Source organism: Zeugodacus cucurbitae, chromosome X (assembly GCF_028554725.1).
Source record: "Zeugodacus cucurbitae isolate PBARC_wt_2022May chromosome X, idZeuCucr1.2, whole genome shotgun sequence".
NCBI lineage: Eukaryota > Metazoa > Arthropoda > Insecta > Diptera > Tephritidae > Zeugodacus > Zeugodacus cucurbitae.
The window spans coordinates 1,580,001-1,603,489 of NC_071672.1; the positions used below are offsets into that span (position 1 = coordinate 1,580,001).

At 39.6% G+C, this 23,489-nt stretch overlaps 2 non-coding genes and 1 pseudogene across 2 annotated transcripts; all 3 read right to left on the bottom strand.

Moving 5' to 3' along the window:
* LOC128923385 (large subunit ribosomal RNA) overlaps positions 1-492 on the bottom strand; it is a 4,528-nt pseudogene extending 4,036 nt beyond the window's left edge.
* A 4,328-nt stretch (positions 493-4,820) lies between these two features.
* LOC128923186 (5.8S ribosomal RNA) lies at positions 4,821-4,999 on the bottom strand. The gene has a single exon (XR_008472221.1). It is a non-coding gene; the product is annotated as a 5.8S ribosomal RNA (ribosomal RNA).
* Positions 5,000-7,961: 2,962 nt separating this feature from the next.
* LOC128923187 (5.8S ribosomal RNA) lies at positions 7,962-8,140 on the bottom strand. The gene has a single exon (XR_008472222.1). It is a non-coding gene; the product is annotated as a 5.8S ribosomal RNA (ribosomal RNA).
* Positions 8,141-23,489: the final 15,349 nt, after the last annotated feature.

Here is a 23,489-nt window from a genome sequence, read left to right on the forward strand (position 1 = left end):
ATATGTTAGACTCCTTGGTCCGTGTTTCAAGACGGGTCCCGAAGGTATCCTGAATCTTTCGCATTGTTAATCATATAAATGCATACAATTAATATTAAAATCAATGATAATAATATTATTGTAAAATTCAAAAGAATTTAAGCATTATATATGTAAAATCTATCAACACTTTATCAAATCATCAGTATTTATTCTATGTTAATAAGCTAAAAGCAAATTAATTTGAATAAACTTAACACCAATGATCTTTTGATAAATATTTTATTATGTTAATAGATTACAATGTCCTTATATGAAAAAAATGCACACTATTACTATCTTAATGTATAAAAATCACATGTCACATTGTTTGTTTTCGATGGATTCCTAAACTACTGAACCGATTTTAATGAAATTTTTAACACTGTGTGCAGTTTGGTCCAACTTGAAAGATATGATAGTTTATAACTCTCCTTATAGTCGCATTATTTATTTATTGCAAATAATTTGTTTATTATTAGCAAAGAGCTATCCACCAGTTGGTGGCGCTAAGTACGCTATGTAACAGTAGATGGCGCTATATTTCTTTTTAAATGTTCATGGATTTAGGCTGTCATAGCAAAAGCTGCCACTTGCTAAAAACATTAAATGAAAATGCGTTGTTTGAAGTTTATATTATTTGTGGTAAAGTTATACGAATCTATGACTTCCAATATTCTAAATTTAAGAAAAAATCACATACAATCCGTGAAATAAATAAAGTTATGTACATATGTATGGTCAGACAAATAAGCAATGAACAGAGTTCAAAAAGCGTTTTAACTATTTCAAATAAAAATTGGGCGGGGCGAAGTTCGCCGGATCAGCTAGTAATATTATAAATATCGCAGTTATAATGATGAATTTTTCATAATGGATATTCAGGTTCATCGGGCTTAACCTCTAAGCAGTTTCACGTACTATTTAACTATCTATTCAGAGTTCTTTTCAACTTTCCCTCACGGTACTTGTTTACTATCGGTCTCATGGTTATATTTAGTTTTAGATGGAGTTTACCACCCACTTAGTGCTGCACTATCAAGCAACACGACTCTTTGGAAATATCTTTCTAGTAATCATTAACGTTATACGGGCCTGGCACCCTCTATGGGTAAATGGCCTCATTTAAGAAGGACTTAAATCGTTAATTTCTCATACTAGATATTAAGATATTCCATACACTGCATCTCACATTTGCCATATAGACAAAGTGACTTAGTGCTGAACTATTTTCTTTTCGCTCGCCGCTACTAAGAAAATCCTTGTTAGTTTCTTTTCCTCCCCTCATTAATATGCTTAATTTCAGGGGGTAGTCCCATATGAGTTGAGGTTGTATAAAAATATTTATATTTATTTTATATTTTAGCTTTTTGCTATTTTAAAGAAACGTACATAATTATTTCTTAACACCAATAATTTTCTTAATAATATATATTCAATCTTTTCATCCCGTACGTACTTACAAAATTTTAGCATGAAAGTTCCACAATTGGCTACGTAACTACTATCCGGGGAACAAGAACCGAAATTCTCTATTTACCCAGAACGAGTACATAAACCATGGTATTGCTTCCCAATCAAGCCCGACTATCTCAATCTTCAGAGCCAATCCTTATCCCAAAGTTACGGATCTAATTTGCCGACTTCCCTTACCTACATTATTCTATCGACTAGAGACTCTTCACCTTCGAGACCAGCTGCGGATATTGGTACGGCCTGTTGAGAAGTTTGCGTAACCCCACCATAAATTTTCAAGGTCCGAGGAGAAAATATCGACACAACAGTAAATGTCATGCTCTTCTAGTCCATCTACCATATCTCTCTTCGAAAGACTTCCATGGTAGTACGACTATAAAACAGAAAAGAAAACTCTTCCGATACCTCTCGACGGCTTCTTTATGGTCGTTCCTGTTGCCAGGATGAGCACAAGGCCCATTGGAATTGGAACCGTATTCCCTTTCGTTCAAAATTATTCAAGTGTTTAATTACTATGAAGAAAACATAATAATATATTCTCAACAATTCATTAAAACTTGAAAATTTTCGGCTTTCGCCTTGAACTTAGGACCGACTAACTCGTGATCAACCACTGTTCACACGAAACCCTTCTCCACTTCAGTCCTCCAAGGTCTCATTCGATTATTTGCTACTACCACCAAGATCTGTACCAATGGCGGCTCCATGCAGGCTTACGCCAAACACTTCTAAGCACAAAAATTTATAATCCAACCGAAATTGTATTATAAATCATGTACTTTAGCGGTAATGTATAGGTATACAACTTAAGCGCCATCCATTTTAAGGGCTAGTTGCTTCGGCAGGTGAGTTGTTACACACTCCTTAGCGGATTACGACTTCCATGTCCACCGTCCTGCTGTTTTAAGCAACCAACGCCTTTCATGGTATCTGCATGAGTTGTTAATTTGGGCACCGTAACATTACGTTTGGTTCATCCCACAGCGCCAGTTCTGCTTACCAAAAGTGGCCCACTGGGCACATTATATCATAACCTCAACCTTCATATCAAGAAAGGTGAGGTTCTTACCCATTTAAAGTTTGAGAATAGGTTAAGGTCGTTTCGACCCTAAGGCCTCTAATCATTCGCTTTACCAGATAAGATTATTTTACATAATATTTAAATGCACCAGCTATCCTGAGGGAAACTTCGGAGGGAACCAGCTACTAGATGGTTCGATTGGTCTTTCGCCCCTATACTCAATTCTGACAATCGATTTACACGTGAGAACTGTTTCGGTCTTCCATCAGGGTTTCCCCTGACTTCAACCTGATCAAGTATTGTTCACCATCTTTCGGGTCACAGCATATATGCTCAAGGTACGCTCCAGTTAGAGGTATAAATAATAATAAATTATCATTATACATAACTATATGGAACGCCCCGGGATTGAATTAATAGTAAAATATTTCACTAAAAATTAATCCCATTATATAAAAGTTAAGTTAATTTCGCCATTAGATTTAATATAACCCAATGACTTGCACATATGTTAGACTCCTTGGTCCGTGTTTCAAGACGGGTCCCGAAGGTATCCTGAATCTTTCGCATTGTTAATCATATAAATGCATACAATTAATATTAAAATCAATGATAATAATATTATTGTAAAATTCAAAAGAATTTAAGCATTATATATGTAAAATCTATCAACACTTTATCAAATCATCAGTATTTATTCTATGTTAATAAGCTAAAAGCAATTAATTTGAATAAACTTAACACCAATGATCTTTTGATAAATATTTTATTATGTTAATAGATTACAATGTCCTTATATGAAAAAAATGCACACTATTACTATCTTAATGTATAAAAATCACGTGTCACATTGTTTGTTTTCGATGGACTCCTAAACTACTGAACCGATTTTAATGAAATTTTTAACACTGTGTGCAGTTTGGTCCAACTTGAAAGATATGATAGTTTATAACTCTCCTTATAGTCGCATTATTTATTTATTGCAAATTATTTGTTTATTATTAGCAAAGAGCTATCCACCAGTTGGTGGCGCTAAGTGCGCTGTGTTACAGTAGATGGCGCTACATTTCTTCCTAAATTTTCATGGATTTAGGCTGTCATAGCAAGCTGCCACTTGCTAAAAACATTAAATGAAAATGCGTTGTTTGAAGTTTATATTATTTGTGGTAAAGTTATACGAATCTATGACTTCCAATATTCTAAATTTAAGAAAAAATCACATACAATCCGTGAAATAAATAAAGTTATGTACATATGTATGGTCAGACAAATAAGCAATGAACAGAGTTCAAAAAGCGTTTTAACTATTTCAAATAAAAATTGGGCGGGGCGAAGTTCGCCGGATCAGCTAGTAATATTATAAATATCGCAGTTATAATGATGAATTTTTCATAATGGATATTCAGGTTCATCGGGCTTAACCTCTAAGCAGTTTCACGTACTATTTAACTATCTATTGAGAGTTCTTTTCAACTTTCCCTCACGGTACTTGTTTACTATCGGTCTCATGGTTATATTTAGTTTTAGATGGAGTTTACCACCCACTTAGTGCTGCACTATCAAGCAACACGACTCTTTGGAAATATCTTTCTAGTAATCATTAACGTTATACGGGCCTGGCACCCTCTATGGGTAAATGGCCTCATTTAAGAAGGACTTAAATCGTTAATTTCTCATACTAGATATTAAGATATTCCATACACTGCATCTCACATTTGCCATATAGACAAAGTGACTTAGTGCTGAACTATTTTCTTTTCGCTCGCCGCTACTAAGAAAATCCTTGTTAGTTTCTTTTCCTCCCCTCATTAATATGCTTAATTTCAGGGGGTAGTCCCATATGAGTTGAGGTTGTATAAAAATATTTATATTTATTTTATATTTTAGCTTTTTGCTATTTTAAAGAAACGTACATAATTATTTCTTAACACCAATAATTTTCTTAATAATAAATATTCAATCTTTTCATCCCGTACGTACTACTTTTGATTATAACAACAATATTATTTTCTTGCTTTTTTACATTTAAAGGCAATCCTAGAATAAAATAATTTTTTATGCTAGACGTTCCTCTAAATGTATATATTATTTGAAATAATATTGAAATTTTATTGTTTTTGGGAATGCTAAGATTCTTATTTATTATAAAATTTCGCTCAAATATGAGGTGTTCAAGAATATATTTTCTATATTTCTTTTTATGCTATTAATATTATGGATTGAAAAATACAATCCAGTAATATACCATGTGCTTAAATTCTTTTAATTGACTAAAAGAATAAGCAACTAATTTAGCATAGTCTTACAACCCTCAACCATATGTAGCCCAAGCAGCACTTTAAAATTAATTAAAGTACATAACAGCATGGACTGCAATATGCGTTCAAAATGTCGATGTTCATGTGTCCTGCAGTTCACACGATGACGCACAGTTAGCTGCGTTCTTCATCGACCAATGAGCCGAGTGATCCACCGCTTAGAGTGATACTTTTTTGTTTATTTTAATTTAACGTCAATAGTTTTTAATTTATTGAAAGAATAACATTTCGTTTTCGTATATTATATAAATTATTTTAAAACAGCTTTCAATAAATTGTAATTTTCAACCCAAACATTTACAAGTTGCGCATGTCTTAGTCCAACAAAAACAGTAATTCCTTTTTTATTACATTTTATTTAATTTCTATAAATTTTTAAGGAATTACACGTTAATGAGAACAAATTAACTTATCATTTATATTATTTTTATAAATAATAAGTACAACTATATATGTTTAAAGGTTTGTTGCGTTCAAATACAATGTATGAGATATAATTTTCATTATACTACAATACAAGGAGTAAAAAAAAAAGAAAAAAAAGAAAAACATTCAAATAAATGAATGAAAAGAAAAAAAAAAGAAAATAATTTTTCTTTTTTATTCTTTTTTTGTTTGTTTGTTTGTTTTTTTTTTTATAATATTTACGGATAGGAACACAATAATGATCCTTCCGCAGGTTCACCTACGGAAACCTTGTTACGACTTTTACTTCCGCTAAATAATCAAGTTCGGTCAACTTTTGCGAAACAACCGTGAAACACAAGGCGTCACAGTGATCACGTCCGGAGACCTCACTAAATAATTCAATCGGTAGTAGCGACGGGCGGTGTGTACAAAGGGCAGGGACGTAATCAATGCGAGTTAATGACTCACACTTACTGGGAATTCCAAGTTCATGTGAACAGTTTCAGTTCACAATCCCAAGCATGAAAGTGGTTCAGCGGTTTACCCGGACCTCTCGGTCTAGGAAATACACGTTGATACTTTCATTGTAGCCCGCGTGCAGCCCAGGACATCTAAGGGCATCACAGACCTGTTATTGCTCAATCTCGTTACTGCTAGACGCAATTTGTCCATTTAAGAAGCTAGTGTCCTTATAATGGGACAAACCAACAGGTACGGCTCCACTTATATAAACACATTCAAACACTTGCACATTCAAGATGAACTCATGAATGAAGGATATATAAGCTTCAACACCATAATCCTGAAAGCATCTATTTAATATATTTGAGTTTCGTTCGTTATCGGAATTAACCAGACAAATCACTCCACGAACTAAGAACGCCCATGCACCACCACCCATAGATTCGAGAAAGAGCTATCAATCTGTCTTACACGCTTATGTTCGGACCTGGTAAGTTTTCCCGTGTTGAGTCACTCCACTCCTGGTGGTGCCCTTCCGTCAATTCCTTTAAGTTTCAGCTTTGCAACCATACTTCCCCCGGAGCCCAAAAGCTTTGGTTTCCCGGGAAGCGACTGAGAGAGCCATAGTAGTAGCTACACCCAATTGCTAGCTGGCATCGTTTATGGTTAGAACTAGGGCGGTATCTGATCGCCTTCGAACCTCTAACTTTCGTTCTTGATTAATGAAAACATCTTTGGCAAATGCTTTCGCTTAAGTTAGTCTTACGACGGTCCAAGAATTTCACCTCTCGCGTCGTAATACTAATGCCCCCAAACTGCTTCTATTAATCATTACCTCTTGATCTAAAAACCAATGAAAGTAGAACAGAGGTCTTATTTCATTATTCCATGCACAAAATATTCAGGCATTTGGAGCCTGCTTTAAGCACTCTAATTTGTTCAAAGTAATTGTACCGGCCCACAACAACACTCGATGAAGAGCACTGAAGCAGGTTTAAATAGGAGGAATATATAAAAAATACATTGTATTAATTACATATAAGAACTCCACCGGTAATACGCTTGCATACATAAGGTAATGTACATACCACAATTATAGCTGTACTACCCGTATGAAGCACATATTCAACTACGAACGTTTTAACCGCAACAACTTTAATATACGCTATTGGAGCTGGAATTACCGCGGCTGCTGGCACCAGACTTGCCCTCCAATAGGTCCTTGTTAAAGGATTTAAAGTGTACTCATTCCAATTACAGGGCCTCGGATATGAGTCCTGTATTGTTATTTTTCGTCACTACCTCCCCGAACTGGGAGTGGGTAATTTACGCGCCTGCTGCCTTCCTTAGATGTGGTAGCCGTTTCTCAGGCTCCCTTTCCGGAATCGAACCCAGATACCCCGTTACCCGTTGCAACCATGGTAGTCCTAGATACTACCATCAAAAGTTGATAGGGCAGACATTTGAAAGATCTGTCGTCGGTACGAGACCATACATTTCATTTAATTTCATATTATTGTATTATTTATTGCGGTCTTATTCGGACTTTGAGATTGTATCTTATCGTGAGAAAGAATTTTCGTTCTCTATACATATATAATATAATTATTAATGTAAGGACGATGTTTCTTCTTGTATTTGTTAAACTTTCAAATAATATCATTTTTTATACATTTTACTTTATTTCAATGCATATAGTGTATATATCTTTTTTTAAGAGTATATACGTTTTTCTTTTGATTTGAAATTAATAATTTCAAATTCAATTATTTTTCATTTTATTTCATATATGATATGAAAGTATTCGAGCGTAATAATATAAATATTTAACTTTATTGAATTTTATTCTTTACCCACAAATATATTATGTGAATAGAAGAACAAACCCCAAAAAAAGTTAAATTAAAAAAAAAACGACTACATTATTTATATTTATATATAGTCTTAACAACAATATTATTTTCTTGCTTTTTTACATTTAAAGGCAATCCTAGAATAAAATAATTTTTTATGCTAGACGTTCCTCTAAATGTATATATTATTTGAAATAATATTGAAATTTTATTGTTTTTGGGAATACTAAGATTCTTATTTATTATAAAATTTCGCTCAAATATGAGGTGTTCAAGAATATATTTTCTATATTTCTTTTTATGCTATTAATATTATGGATTGAAAAATACAATCCAGTAATATACCATGTGCTTAAATTCTTTTAATTGACTAAAAGAATAAGCAACTAATTTAGCATAGTCTTACAACCCTCAACCATATGTAGCCCAAGCAGCACTTTAAAATTAATTAAAGTACATAACAGCATGGACTGCAATATGCGTTCAAAATGTCGATGTTCATGTGTCCTGCAGTTCACACGATGACGCACAGTTAGCTGCGTTCTTCATCGACCAATGAGCCGAGTGATCCACCGCTTAGAGTGATACTTTTTTGTTTATTTTAATTTAACGTCAATAGTTTTTAATTTATTGAAAGAATAACATTTCGTTTTCGTATATTATATAAATTATTTTAAAACAGCTTTCAATAAATTGTAATTTTCAACCCAAACATTTACAAGTTGCGCATGTCTTAGTCCAACAAAAACAGTAATTCCTTTTTTATTACATTTTATTTAATTTCTATAAATTTTTAAGGAATTACACGTTAATGAGAACAAATTAACTTATCATTTATATTATTTTTATAAATAATAAGTACAACTATATATGTTTAAAGGTTTGTTGCGTTCAAATACAATGTATGAGATATAATTTTCATTATACTACAATACAAGGAGTAAAAAAAAAAGAAAAAAAAGAAAAACATTCAAATAAATGAATGAAAAGAAAAAAAAAAGAAAATAATTTTTCTTTTTTATTCTTTTTTTGTTTGTTTGTTTGTTTTTTTTTTATAATATTTACGGATAGGAACACAATAATGATCCTTCCGCAGGTTCACCTACGGAAACCTTGTTACGACTTTTACTTCCTCTAAATAATCAAGTTCGGTCAACTTTTGCGAAACAACCGTGAAACACAAGGCGTCACAGTGATCACGTCCGGAGACCTCACTAAATAATTCAATCGGTAGTAGCGACGGGCGGTGTGTACAAAGGGCAGGGACGTAATCAATGCGAGTTAATGACTCACACTTACTGGGAATTCCAAGTTCATGTGAACAGTTTCAGTTCACAATCCCAAGCATGAAAGTGGTTCAGCGGTTTACCCGGACCTCTCGGTCTAGGAAATACACGTTGATACTTTCATTGTAGCCCGCGTGCAGCCCAGGACATCTAAGGGCATCACAGACCTGTTATTGCTCAATCTCGTTACTGCTAGACGCAATTTGTCCATTTAAGAAGCTAGTGTCCTTATAATGGGACAAACCAACAGGTACGGCTCCACTTATATAAACACATTCAAACACTTGCACATTCAAGATGAACTCATGAATGAAGGATATATAAGCTTCAACACCATAATCCTGAAAGCATCTATTTAATATATTTGAGTTTCGTTCGTTATCGGAATTAACCAGACAAATCACTCCACGAACTAAGAACGCCCATGCACCACCACCCATAGATTCGAGAAAGAGCTATCAATCTGTCTTACACGCTTATGTTCGGACCTGGTAAGTTTTCCCGTGTTGAGTCACTCCACTCCTGGTGGTGCCCTTCCGTCAATTCCTTTAAGTTTCAGCTTTGCAACCATACTTCCCCCGGAGCCCAAAAGCTTTGGTTTCCCGGGAAGCGACTGAGAGAGCCATAGTAGTAGCTACACCCAATTGCTAGCTGGCATCGTTTATGGTTAGAACTAGGGCGGTATCTGATCGCCTTCGAACCTCTAACTTTCGTTCTTGATTAATGAAAACATCTTTGGCAAATGCTTTCGCTTAAGTTAGTCTTACGACGGTCCAAGAATTTCACCTCTCGCGTCGTAATACTAATGCCCCCAAACTGCTTCTATTAATCATTACCTCTTGATCTAAAAACCAATGAAAGTAGAACAGAGGTCTTATTTCATTATTCCATGCACAAAATATTCAGGCATTTGGAGCCTGCTTTAAGCACTCTAATTTGTTCAAAGTAATTGTACCGGCCCACAACAACACTCGATGAAGAGCACTGAAGCAGGTTTAAATAGGAGGAATATATAAAAAATACATTGTATTAATTACATATAAGAACTTCACCGGTAATACGCTTGCATACATAAGGTAATGTACATACCACAATTATAGCTGTACTACCCGTATGAAGCACATATTCAACTACGAACGTTTTAACCGCAACAACTTTAATATACGCTATTGGAGCTGGAATTACCGCGGCTGCTGGCACCAGACTTGCCCTCCAATAGGTCCTTGTTAAAGGATTTAAAGTGTACTCATTCCAATTACAGGGCCTCGGATATGAGTCCTGTATTGTTATTTTTCGTCACTACCTCCCCGAACTGGGAGTGGGTAATTTACGCGCCTGCTGCCTTCCTTAGATGTGGTAGCCGTTTCTCAGGCTCCCTTTCCGGAATCGAACCCAGATACCCCGTTACCCGTTGCAACCATGGTAGTCCTAGATACTACCATCAAAAGTTGATAGGGCAGACATTTGAAAGATCTGTCGTCGGTACGAGACCATACGATCTGCAAGTTATCTAGAGTTCAACCAATATAACGATCTTACGATCGCTTGGTTTTAGCCTAATAAAAGCACACGTTCCAAAAGGTCCGTGTTTATTTTGCATGTATTAGCTCTAGAATTACCACAGTTATCCAAGTAACTGTTAACGATCTATGGAACCATAACTGATATAATAAGCCTTTTGCGGTTTCACTTTTAATTTGTTTGTACTTAGACATGCACGGCTTAATCTTTGATTTTTTATTTTTTATACTATATAAATTTTTATAATGATATTTTCAATATTTGAAAATTAAGTACACGACATATACAAAATGCAAAGAAGAACGAAATCGCGACAATAAATAATTATGAAATTTCTTTTACTACGATTGATTAAAAAATTCACTTCATTTCATTTAATTTCATATTATTGTATTATTTATTGCGGTCTTATTCGGACTTTGAGATTGTATCTTATCGTGAGAAAGAATTTTCGTTCTCTATACATATATAATATAATTATTAATGTAAGGACGATGTTTCTTCTTGTATTTGTTAAACTTTCAAATAATATCATTTTTTATACATTTTACTTTATTTCAATGCATATAGTGTATATATCTTTTTTTAAGAGTATATACGTTTTTCTTTTGATTTGAAATTAATAATTTCAAATTCAATTATTTTTCATTTTATTTCATATATGATATGAAAGTATTCGAGCGTAATAATATAAATATTTAACTTTATTGAATTTTATTCTTTACCCACAAATATATTATGTGAATAGAAGAACAAACCCCAAAAAAAGTTAAATTAAAAAAAAAACGACTACATTATCTTAGGTATAGAAGAATAATCTCAATTAATAACATTTCATTATCAACAAAATTATTTCTATTTAAACCAACTGTAGCAAACCAGGAATAAATTTTTTTGCTCTCATTTATATATTACACTTAAATACTTTTATATTTATATGAAAAAAATTTTCATATAAGTACTAAGTATGCAATTTCATACAAGTATTAAAATTTTCATACAAGTACTAATATCAAAGTTTCATACAACATATATGTTTTCTGCCACGTACACCTCACCAACCCCAAATCGTATGGAAAAAATCTTTTTAACCATATAAAAGTTTTAAATTCATATATACGCAAGTAATTTATATCATTTTCTACGAGCATTATGCTTATAAGAAATATTACAACATCAAAAATAGCTTAACATTTATTTTTTTTTTTTAATTTTTTGTACTTATATGAAAATTATTTAGTTGTATGAATTCATACACTTAGTACTTATATGAAAATTAATTACTTGTATGAATTCATAAACTTAGTATCTATACGAAAATTATGTAGTATTTATATGAAAATTAATTAGTATTTACTAGCTGACCCGGCGAACTTCGCCCCGCCCAATTTTTATTTGAAATAGTTAAAACGCTTTTTGAACTCTGTTCAAGGCCATTTATTTGTATTGAATGTTAATATATTCAGGGAATAACGTCTCTGATCAATTTAAATATTTTTAGCGAAGTTCGTTCTTTGTTTTGTTTTGTAGCGTGTAAACAAATAAAGAAGATGGCTCTCCAACACGCGAACATGACACATACATACCTATGTATGTACATATGAAACTGTAAAATTTTGAACTTAAACGATAAATCGTTTGAATCATTCGAATTCTCAGAATGAACATTTCCTCACTTTTAGATTTGCTGTGTTGTAGTAAACTATTCACTACAGTGAAATTATTCTTTATGAATAAAGACGGAAACCTTAGTATATATCTGATATAAAAATCCACGGGATTGAGATTTGAACTTGAGGTCAAAAGTTTTAAAATTATTGATGAAAATTTTCGTAGAGTTGATAATACGCACAAATTTTCATAAAATAGTTCATTTTTGATTTTATATTCAAGTTTTTAACAAATAAGTTAATTACAAAATTGTTAGTTGATAACATGTAACATTTAATTTTATAATCTTAGGATAGGTAATTCTTAATTTTTAATAGTAGTATTTATTTTTTTGAATTAAAAACATTTTAATTTAACTTAGCACTAATTGGTGCACAATATTTTTGGTTAACCTGTCTCGAGCTAACACAAATAGATTTGATGGTTTTCCTACACGTGAGCATGCAACATATAATTGCCCATGGGAAAAACATGGATTATCCAAATCTAACCCACAAATGGACATTTATTTATAATTTTACTCCATACTTATGTTGTGCTTAAGATAAAACAGGAAAATAGTGTTTTACAGTTCATACTTAGGTTATGCTTAAGCACTGAAAATGGGAGGCTTAAGCAACGCTTAAATAACAGCTGATTTTTGTTTTGAATTTGCTTTGAATTTTCAGCGACATCTTTCGTAGCGTAGGGCAAGTGTCCGTTCGTTTGAACTCAATAACAGCTTATACTTTTCCTTCAGTTCCCATAGGTGCTCCGACTCGCTAGTGATGAAATTTGGGGTTCTTTTGTTGTTTTCATCAATTTTTTATATAATTTTCCTCGCAAATTTATGTATTGTCTGTTATAATTTAAATATTTCAAACATATTTTTATGAATGACATTTGTAAAACATATGTTGCCCATAACGTTGCCATATATCATAATAAAATTTTATAGAAATTAAGCATTGACTGTGAAACGCAAACGACTACTTAGTTTGCAACAATACTTAGCTAAGATTTTATTTAGGCACAACTTAAGTATGAACTGTGAAACCGGGCATTAGCCATACAAAATTCTATACCTAAATGCAAATAAATGATTTTTTTTTTTGCATTTAGGAAATACATGCAGAAATCAACTCTGCGATTTCCTAAATTCCTCTGAAATCTCCCAAATTCGAGGAAGATTTACTGGAAAAGAGTGGCAGCATTGCTTATTTGTCTGACCATACATATGTACATAACTTTATTTATTTCACGGATTGTATGTGATTTTTTCTTAAATTTAGAATATTGGAAGTCATAGATTCGTATAATTTTACCACAAATAATATAAACTTCAAACAACGCATTTTCATTTAATGTTTTTAGCAAGTGACAGCTTTTGTTATGACAGCCTAAATCCATGAAAATTTAGGAAGAAATGTAGCGCCATCTACTGTAACACAGCGCACTTAGCGCCACCAACTGGTGGATAGCTCTTTGCTAATAATAAACAAATAATTTGCAATAAATAAATAATGCGACTATAAGGAGAGTTATAAACTATCCTATCTTTCAAGTTGGACCAAACTGCACACAGTGATAAAAATTTCATTAAAATCGGTTCAGTAGTTTAGGAGTCCATCGAAAACAAACAACGTGACACGTGATTTTTATATATTAAGATATGAAAATTAATTAGTATTTATATGAAAATTAATTACTTGTATGAATTCATACAATTAGTATTTATATGAAAATTAATTAGTACTTATATGAAAATTATTTACTTGTATGAATTCATAAACTTAGTATCTATATGAAAGTTATTTAGTATTTATATGAAAATTAATTAGTACTTATATGAAAATTATTTTCATACAATTAGTATTTATATGAAAATTTTTTACTTGTATGAATTCATAAACTTAGTACCTATATGAAAATTATTTAGTATTTATATGAAAATTATTTACTTGCATGAATTCATACAATTAGTATTTATATGAAAATTTTTTACTTGTAAGAATTCATAAACTTAGTACCTATATGAAAATTATTTAGTATCTATATGAAAATTATTTAGTATTTATATGAAAATTATTTACTTGAATGAATTCATACAATTAGTATTTATATGAAAATTAATTAGTACTTATATGCAAATATATCACCATGTGGTTTCGGCTCTTCGCAGATAGGGACATCTAAAGCCAATATTAACGTTAGTACCTGCCGACGACGGCCTTACCTCACGGTGCTCAAAAGCACAGCGGATCAAATCAATGCGATGATCAGCGCCCCGAAAAATGCAAAGCATTATTCAGTACCAATTGGCGTGTGGTATGGACACACTAACCACCTTGGTGGGGTTCAAGGCCTATCTAAAACCTCTGCCGTGCTTTGGGTCCGGCACCCGGTTGCAATGCAACTCCACATTGAGTGACCAAAGTCACTCTCCCCGCATTTGGGTATTGAACCACAACCACCACGATACTCCCCGAGGAGCCAGTCCGCACGAGCAGGTTGGAGCGAACTCCAAGGGCTCCTACTCCCCGTGGTACCAGAATTAAGTCTCCGGTCAGACCTCGTAGCCGAAACTACTGCCAGTTGAGCTTCCATACAGCTCTGGACTGGTGACCAGGGATTGAATCCCATTCTCTCATCCAATTCATACACCTTTCATACCAGAAGCTAACCCCTATCTTCAGCCAATTGTCTTCGCCGCCTGAACAACACGCGCGCAAATCTTTCAAACGACCCTAACTGTTCGGCATCCCGACTAGTGGAGATCACACCACTAACATCTAACCGTCCATCAGTCCAAATAATCCCCATACCCCCAAAGTCCCTACTGTCTGAGTACATCGGGCATTCCGCTATAACATGCTCCCAATCCTCAACACACGCCCCACACATACACTCTGGACTATCTGCAAGGTGCCTCTTATGCAACAATGCATTAAGAGGCCCATGCCCCGTAAGCAGGAAACCCAGACTTAGACAGAATCTGAAGTCTGGGTTTCCTTCTACACACCTAACGTCCCGGATGTACTCATAAGTCACCCGACCATTGAGACTATTATCCCAACGGTCTTGCCACCTACTCCTAACCCTGTCATCTAGAAGCCTCTTGCTTCCTACATATAACAACCTCTCCACATCATCATCGGAAATCAAACCATTCCGCATTCCGCACGCTGTATGACAACCAGGTCAAGAGGGGGCGCACCTAGTAACACCAGCAACGCATCCGTAGAAACGGTGCGACATACAGGCAGACAGGCGAGCGTCATGCAACGCTGGACGGAGAGGAGCTTTCGGCGACCGAAGACCGTCGTGGCAATTCGCCACCATACAGCAGCTCCATAAGTGGCACTGGCCACAAACAAGCCGCGGTATATGGTGCGAACAGCACGACGTCCGAGGCCCCAATCACTCCGTAAAACGCGCATAACCTTACCTACGACCGCCTGCAGTCGCACCTTCACACTCACCAAGTGTGCAGTAAAACACATTCTTTCACTCATGGTCAACCCCAGGTACTTGACTTGCGTCACATACCTGATGCCGACCACATTCACTCGGACAACCGGTGGACGCCCCGGTGACAGTCTGCCTTTTAAATGCATTGTCACCGTTTTGTCCATGGAGATGTCTACACCCACACTTATCCACCAGTTGTGGACAATTTCTAAAAATTGTCCTCCCACCCGATCCAACTCACGCCTTGAGCGACCTTCAATAAGGAGAAGAAGGTCGTCCGCATACGCACAACACTTACAGAGTGGTTCGAGCTGCCCAAGCAGAGAGTCCATCATGAGGTTCCATATATATGGACCACAGATGGATCCCTGCGGACAGCCACGAGCCACTCCAATCTCCACACTCCCATTCATTCCAATGATAGAGGCTTTTCTGTCCGAAAAGTAGCTTCGCCAGAGACTAATTTCCGGACAGCCAAGTTCCTCTAACCGTTCTATCACTCGATCCCAGATCAGATAATCGAATGCCCCCTTGAAGTCAACAAATATGCCTAGGACATACTTGTTGACATTCTCCCTAACAACATTCTGCACATACATCCACGCATCTTCCACACTGCGTCCTTTCCTGAACCCATACTGCCTATCCGACCACATACCCTGCGTTAGCTCCTGAAGTCGGTCCACCATAACCCTCTCCAGTACTTTTCCAAGCACCGGAAGAAGGCTGATGCCCCGATAAGAACGAGGATCACTCCTGATCTTATCAGGGGACTTCAGGAGAGGGACGACCCTGGCACTTTTCCACTCACGTGGAAAATATCCCTCCCACACGCACTTATTATAAATGGCCTCCAAGTATTCCGGAATGAACTTCCACAAGCTTTTGCACATCTCTCCGATCAAACCATCAAAACCTGGGGACCGTTTAGACCTAACCAGGCCAAAGGCGTATCCCAACTCCTCATCTTCTAGTGGAGGAACAGGTACCTCTTGTGCTTGAGGTGCCTGAACCTCAGCCCTGGGAAAGAACGCTCCTAACAGAACCTCCGCACACTCTCTCCACGTTGATAACACAGAGTGACCAACGCGGAGAGAGGTGATATCCTCCCTCTTACGACCCCTTCAGATCCTGTAGACCTGCCCCAGGGGTCGTCCCTATTCTCCCCAACAAAGCTCCTCCATTCCTCTTCTTGCATTCTCACAAGCATATCCTTATACTCTCTAACCGCACAACTAAAATCATATCTGATCTGGGATAACCTATCCGAATTGGACCGCCGAGAACGCTGAAACTTTCGCCTCAACCGTCGGACAGGCCTCCTCTTCAAGGTTAATTCATCCGTCCACCACTTAATTTTCCTAATCCTAGAACTTTCATACTTCCTGAAAACCCTATCATTAACACACCAGACCAACTCATACAGCCCTGCAATTTGCTCGTCCACCCCCAGTTCCTCAAACTCACTAAGCGGTATTTCCAATACCGCTTCCCTTACATTCTGTCCATATTGGTTCCAGTCAGTACCAGAGTTACGCCATCGCCGCAATGGACCCACGTACGCCGATGGTGGGGATTGCGGAGAAACCATAATTTGTATCAAATTATGAACACTCAATCCCCACCCTCCCATAATCTCCCAACTGACGTCAAACGCTCTCCTTGCTGCCTCATTCATTAACGTTACGTCAATATCATTCATGCCCCTAGGCCCCTCAAACGTAAACCATTCACTCGGCTCATCCAAAATGTGGAGGCTCTTAGCCACCACCCATTCACTCAATACCTCGCCTCGGACGAATGTCTTTATATCTTACTAAACCACATCGAGGACGAGGCATTCGCATCCAACCCTAGGATAAATGGGCTACTACTTCCCAGTAGTAGTAGTTTATCCATGTAGCCCAGGTAGGGCTCTAGGGGCTCGCTAAATTTGCAATACAAACTAGCGACAATCATTCTACCGAACTCCCCTCTACTGAAACACACACCCCCTGTTGCGACGAATCCAACACTACGCAATCGTAGTTTGGATCCGTCACAACAATTGCGGCATTACCCCCAAGGTCCGTAAAGACCCTGAAAACTCCAGGAAGACCCCGAACCACACCATTGGTGGTGTAGGGCTCCTGGAGTAAGGCAATGCCGGACCCACCCTCAAGCATACAACCCCCCAACTCATACATCACGGCATACGATCCCTGACAATTTAGCTGAAAAATACCCCCCATCAGTGTCTGGAGAGGGCGCGCTCAACAACGCCATAGTATATCGGGCAGACAGCGGACATCATAAGATGCCCAGCTGGCCTACCCTTAAATGCACAGTTGCGACAATGGGGTGCATTGACGCAACCGGCAGCTCTGTGGCCTCCCTGACCGCACCTCCTACAGACATCTGATTTGGCCCTACACTCAGCCACTCTATGGTCAAAACCCATACACCGGAAGCAGCCAGCAACAGGGGTATCCGGTCGAACCCTGAATGAAAACCACTTTATGTAGCACCTTCCCGCTTCCAAGAGGGCGGACATTGATTTGTCCGAACCCTCAAGGACAACGTTGGTGCTACCATCAGCGGCCACCTTCCAGGGCCGACTGACCATCCGCACATCCGACTTTCGTGCCTCAGGGCTGACGTCCTGGAGGTTCAACCGAAAGAGCTCCTCCATGAAGTCATCATGGGGAATTTCGGTGTGAACCCCCTGAACCACAACCCGCGGACCCAACTTCCGGTTCACAGTCACATCCAATCCCACCTCCCCAAATTTGGCATTATTCGCCACCTTTTTCCTCTCTAAAACAGAGGGGGTGCGAATAAACACCCCACCACCCTTAATCGGCTTCACCTCGTGCACTCGCACTCCGAGGGAAGGTCCCACCTCCTTCACTTTGCTTCGCACCACCACCGACCACGTCTCAACGGGCTTCGGCAGTGCCGGAGCAATCGCCTCCAACACAGGTGCCTGAGGCGCACGCACCGACTCTGCCGGAGCCAAACCCCCAACCGACCTCTTCGGTTGGGGAATAGATCCCCCACAACCCCCCCTGAGAGCGTCAACCTGACCGCGAAGATGGGCATTCTCGGTTACTACCGTCATCAGGAGCGCCTCGTACTTCGAGACAAGCTCCATCAGCCCCTTCGCGGTAGTGACCTCAAAATCTTTAACCCCAAACACTAGGGCGTTTAATTCAGCCGTAACTGCCTTCATGGCAGCAACATGGCTGATAGCGCCTCCCCCAACCACACCGCCAATAGTATAACTCCCCTTTTTCTCTTCCTTCTTTTCCAATTCCCTCCCACTCGCGACAGCCTTCTTAGCGGCACCCTTCTTAACGGCGCCCTTACTCGCGACACCATTCTCCGCATCGACCGTACCGCTTTTCGCCTCGCCCGACTTCACCGAACATGCGGGGTGAACAACCGCTTTTTCATCGGTGCCACCTATTCCGCTACCACTACCGCTTCCGTCCCTCGATTTCGCCAACCGAGGCGACCCCAAACGCGCCCTCCTCCGCGGTGGAGACCTCACCGGTGGCCTCACCTCCTCATCGCACGACGATGTTTCCACCATTACGGTTGTGGGCCCGACCCTTCGCTTTCAGCGAGGGACTTAACCCTCCTTCTCCGTGGTGGAGGCATTACCACCTCCAGACTACCCGCAGGCAGGCTGATACGCCGGCGAAACACTGGCGCAGAAGCCACCCGTTCAGGCTAAACTCGAGAACTGCTGCTCTCCAAGCCCGAGCGACTGAACGCACTGAAGATGCCGACCTACACACAAACCCGCTCTATAGCAGTGACCGCCTAAGCGGTCGATTAATGCGCTCTCCAGCCAAAGGTCTGGAAAAAGGTTACTCAAAAAGACCGCCGGACAGATCTATGTCCCCGTAACGGTCGCGAGTCAACCGCTGTGGTACTGCACCGAATCGCACCGTAGGCTAACAGTTACTTCTACAACCGTAATCTGCACACCAGTCAGCTACTTCAGCACTGGGACAGTCGCCAGCACCCTTTGGGCAAACCTGTCCGAGCAAGCCCAACACAAGTGCAACTGAACGCCAGACGCTCAGCACAACACTCCCTGGTAGGCAATCCAGCCAGCAGGAATACCAACAACACGGTAAACCACTGAAACTGTGTGACAGCCCACCAACAACAAACGTGTGGATACCCACGCTACTTAAGGAAAACAACAAAGTTGTACTTACCAGTACACGCCGTACAGTCAACCGCGACTGTACAAAAACACTCACCCGTACCGAAGCCCGTTACCACGCGCGCACAAAAATGCAAAGAATGCACAAAAGTGTGCAGTCACACAAAATCACACGCGACCGTAGCAACAACGACACTAGCTACCCACGCCAGGCAATAACGGTGCCTATCACACACGAAAGCAAATATCCGCACAAAAGGGAATACCGAAAAATGTCTACCAACAATTCGCAAAGAAAACTCACCAGGAAAAATCACGATGCGCACGCACGTCTATCCGCGTCGAAAGCCAACTAACGAATGAGAATATAGATAGGGACAGATGTGGATTTGTTTTAACGTATGTACCTGCCTGTGAAGGCCTTACCATACGTGTATTCAAAAACACAAATGGATTAATACAATGCGTCAATCAGCGCCCTGTATTTGTAGCTATGCACACTTCCAGTACCAATTGGCGTGTGGTATGGACACACTTATGCCACCTTGGTAGGGCCGAGGCCCATCTAAAACCTCTGCCGTACTTTGGGTCCGGCACCCGGTTGGTTGCAACTCCACACCGAGAAGCCAAAAGCCCTCTGCCTGCATTTAGGTTTAGAAACCACAGCCACCACGATACTCCCCGAAGGGCCGTAACCCAACGAGCAGGCGGAAACCGAAGCCTCCTGGGCTCCTGCTCCCCGTGGCACCGAGTTTAAGTCTCTGGTAAGACTTTGTAGCCGAAGCTACTTCCAGTTGAGCCTTTCCATACTGCTCTGCACTGGTAGGCAATTGTGGCTTGAACACAATTGCCCTTTTTGAAAGGAGTGACCAATTCCTTTTTGGAAAAAGCTAAATCAAAAAGATAACATAATTCCGTTCAAGCCATGAAATATATTATCTAGCACGCATAGATAACAGCCTGAGTATCAGCCATTAGCATCAGCCTGTTATCTATTTGTGCATGTTTGGATTTTAGTCGCCTCTTACGACAGGCATGCCTTACCTCGGGCATATTCTTTACCCAAACCCGCAGGGTAAATTAGAGGGACATCTAAAGCCAATATTAACGTGAGTACCTGCCGACGACGGCCTTACCTCACGGTGCTCAAAAGCACAGCGGATCAAATCAATGCGATGATCAGCGCCCCGAAAAATGCAAAGCATTATTCAGTACCAATTGGCGTGTGGAATGGACACACTAACCACCTTGGTGAGGTTCGAGGCCTATCTAAAACCTCTGCCGTACTTTGGGTCCGGCACCCGGTTGCAATGCAACTCCACATTGAGTGACCAAAGTCACTCTCCCCGCATTCGGGTATTAAACCACAACCACCACGATACTCCCCGAGGGGCCAGTCCGCACGAGTAGGTTGGAGCGAACTCCAAGGGCTCCTACTCCCCGTGGTACCAGAATTAAGTCTCCGGTCAGACCTCGTAGTTGAAACTACTACCAGTTGAGCTTCCATACTGCTCTGGACTGGTGACCAGGGGTTGGACCCCATTCTCTCATCCAATACACACACAATACACACACCATTCACACAAAGAAACTATACTTAGTTTCCAGCTAATTGTCTTCGCCGCTTAAACACCTCACGCGCAAACACACCAAATAATTCTAATCGTTCGGCATCCCAACTAGTGGAGATCACACCACTAACATCTAACCGTCCATCAGTCCAACTAATCCCCATACCCCCAAGGTCCCTAATGTCCGAGTACATCGGGCATTCAGCAATAACATGCACCCAATCCTCAACACGCGCTCCACACATACATTCCATTCCATCAGAGAGGCGCCTCTGATGCAAAAAAGCATTCAAAGGCCCATGCCCCGTAAGTAGGAAACCCAGACTCAGACAGAATCTGAAATCTGGGTTTTCCCCAACAAACCCAACATCCCGAATGTACTCATAAGTCACACGACCGTTAGGACTATTATCCCAACGGTCTTGCCACCTACTCCTAACCCTGTCATCTAGAAGCCTCTTGCTTCCTAGATATCCCAACCTCTCCACATCATCGTCAGAAATCCATTCATTCCGCAGCAATAACACACTCAAACCCCTCCTCAACCTAAAAGAAACAGCACGCTGTAAAACAATCAGGTCAAGAGGGGGCACACCCAATAAAACCTGCAACGCATCCGTAGAAACGGTGCGACATACAGGCAAACAGGCAAGCATCATGCAACGCTGTATAGAAAGAAGTTTTCGATGACCCGAAACCATCGTAGCCACCTTCCACCATATAGGAGATCCATAAGTGGCACAGGCCACAAACAAACCTCGATATATGGAGCGAACAGCACGACGCCCGAGACCCCAATCACTCCGTAAAACGCGCCTGACACTACCAACAATCGCCTGCAGCCGCCGCTTCACATTCACTAAGTGTGGAGTAAAACACATTCTTTCACTCATGGTCAACCCCAGATATTTGACTTGCGTCACATACCTGATGCTGACCCCATTCACACGGACAACCGGTGGACGCCCCGGTGACAGTCTACCCTTTAAGAGCATTGTCACCGTTTTATCCATCGATATGTCAACCCCCACACCCACACCCCAATTATGAGCAATCTCCAACAATTGCCCTCCTACCCTTTCAATCTCAGACCTCGAACAGCCTTCAACTAAAAGAAGCAGGTCATCCGCATACGCACAACACCTGCAGAGTGGTTCGAGCTGCCCAAGCAGTGAGTCCATCATGAGGTTCCAAATATATGGACCACAGATGGATCCCTGCGGGCAGCCACGAACCACTCCAATCTCCACACTCCCATTCATACCAACGATAGAGGCTTTCCTGTCCGAAAAGAAGCTCCGCCAGAGACTAATTTCCGAACAGTTAAGTTCCTCTAGCCGTTGAATCACACGATCCCAGATTAGGTAATCAAACGCCCCCTTGAAGTCAACAAATATGCCAAGGACATATTTGTTGGTATTCTCCCTCACAGCATTCCGAACATACATCCAGGCATCTTCTACACTGCGTCCTTTCCTGAACCCATACTGCCTATTCGACCTCAAATCCCGCGTTAGCTCCTGAAGCCGTTCCACCATAACTCTTTCCAGCACTTTTCCAAGCACTGGAAGGAGACTGATGCCCCGATAAGAACGAGGATCACTCCTGATCTTATCAGGAGACTTCAGGAGAGGAACAACCCTGGCACTTTTCCACTCACGTGGAAAATATCCCTCACAAATGCACTTATCATAAATGACCTCCAAGTATTCCGGAATGAACTTCCACAAGCATTTGCACATCTATCCGTTCAGACCATCAAAACCTGGAGACCGTTTAGACCTGACCAGGCCAAAGGCATATCCCAGCTCCCCATCATCTAATGGAGGAACAGGTACCTCATGTGCATGGGGTGCCTGAACCTCAGCCCTGGGAAAGAACGCTCCTAACAGAACCCCAGCACACTCTCTCCACGTTGATAACACAGTGTCACCAACACGAAGAGAGGTGATATCCTCCCTCTTACGACCCCTGCAGATCTTATAGACCTGACCCCAGGGGTCATCCCTATTGTCATTCACAAAACTCCTCCACTCTTCTTCTTTAATTTTCACAATCATATCTTTATATTCATTCATCGCACAACTAAAATCATACCTAAACTGGGACAGCCTATCAGAATTGAACCGCCGAGCACGTTGAAACTTTCGTCTCAACCGCCGGACAGTCCTCCTCTTCAAGGTTAACTCATGCGTCCACCACTTAATTTTTCTAACCCTAAAACTTCCACACTTCCTGAACAATCTGTCATTCACACCCCACACCAACTCACACA